General features: G+C 21.1%; 1 protein-coding gene across 1 annotated transcript in view; it reads right to left on the bottom strand.

The window, feature by feature from the left end:
- The window catches only part of LOC117180689 (neuropathy target esterase sws), a 95,130-nt gene that overhangs the window by 42,619 nt on the left and 50,788 nt on the right, over positions 1–1,723 (bottom strand). The gene's annotated exons all lie outside the window — the stretch shown is intronic.

Raw genomic sequence — 1,723 nt, 5'->3', positions numbered from 1 at the left:
GAATCATTTTCTACCAAAAAGATGAAATGGTTACAAAATTAATTGAATTTTCAGCAAATAATTGAGTTTTTTAACAAAAAGATTAATTTTCTACCAAAAAGAAGAAATTTTAACAATTTAATTTTCAACCAAATAATTGAGTTTTTAAACCAAAAAGATTGATTTTCTACCAAAAAGACAAATTTTTGAACAAAGCACATACATTTTTAATCAAATACTTGAATTTCCAACCAAATAGTTTTATTTTCAAACAAAAAATATAAGTTTTCAACTAAAATAATATGTATTTAATTGTAGTACTTGAATTTTTGACCAACCAGATGAATTCTTATACAAAAAAGAATAATTTTCTACTAAAAAGATGAAATGTTTACAAAATTAATTAAGTTTTCAACCAAATAATTGATTTTTTCAAAAAAAAAATAATAATTTTCTACCAAAAAGACAAAATTTTAACAATTTAATTTAATTTTCAACCACATAATTTAGTTTTTAAACAAAAAGATTGATATTCATTAAAAAAGACGAATTTTTTATCAAAACACACCTTTTATAATCAAATACTTTAATTTTTAACCAAATAGTTCTATTTTTAAACAAAAAAGATAATTTTTGCAACTAAAATAATATGTATTTAATTGCAGTACTTGCATTTTTGCCCATCAAGATGAATTTTTATACAAAAAAGATTGATTTTCTACCAAAAAGACGAAATTTTAACAATTTAATGTACTTTTCAACCAAATAATTAAGTTTTTAAACCAAAAAGACGAATTTTTGAACAAAGCACATCATGTTTTAATCAAATACTTGAATTTTCAACGAATAGTTTTATTTTCAGAAAAAAAAATAATTTTTCAACTAAAATAATATATATTTAACATCTATACTTCAATTTTTGATCAACAAGATAAATTTTTAAACAAAAAAGATTAATTTTCTACAAAAAAGATGAAATTTTAACAAATGAATTGAAGTTTTAAACAAAAATATTAATTTTTTAATGCAATAATTAAATTTTTAAACAAAATGATTGTCTTTCTACCAAAAAGATAAATTTTTGAACACATCACATACATTTTTAATTAAATATTTGAATTTTCAACCAAATAGTTTTATTTTCCAAAAAAAAAGATAAATTTTCAACTAAAATAATATATGTTTAACTTCTGTACTTGAATTTTTGATCAACAAGATGAATTTTTAAACAAAAAAGATTAATTTTCTACCAAAAAGATGAAATTTTAACAAATAAATTGAATTTTTAAACAAAATGATTGATTTTCTGCCAAAAAGATACATTTTTGAACATATCACATACATTTTTAATGAAATATTTGAATTTTCAACCAATAGTTTTATTTAAAAAAAAAAAGATAAGTTTTCAACTAAAATAATATATATCTAACTTCTATACTTGAATTTTTGATCAACAAGATGAATTTTTAAACGAAAAAGATTAATTTTCTACCAAAAAAGACGACATTTTAACAATTAAAATTGAAAGCCGCAAAATTTTCATATTTTTTGCCTAGTGACTTTCTCAATTTCTTGATCTTCGGCAATTTTTCCGCGTTTCGGCAACGCAAGGGGTACTGGAAGAGCGAGTCCGAGCGCTAAGGACGTGTTATAAAATCCAAACGCCCAATGGTTATAATCATATTTTAATTTAATAATTACATAAATCAAGAACAAAAAAAATCGCGCTTGCTTGATCTCTAGT

This window comes from Belonocnema kinseyi, chromosome 9 (assembly GCF_010883055.1).
Source record: "Belonocnema kinseyi isolate 2016_QV_RU_SX_M_011 chromosome 9, B_treatae_v1, whole genome shotgun sequence".
NCBI lineage: Eukaryota > Metazoa > Arthropoda > Insecta > Hymenoptera > Cynipidae > Belonocnema > Belonocnema kinseyi.
Note: the sequence above shows the minus strand (reverse complement) of the source record. Positions and strands in the feature narration are given on the sequence as shown.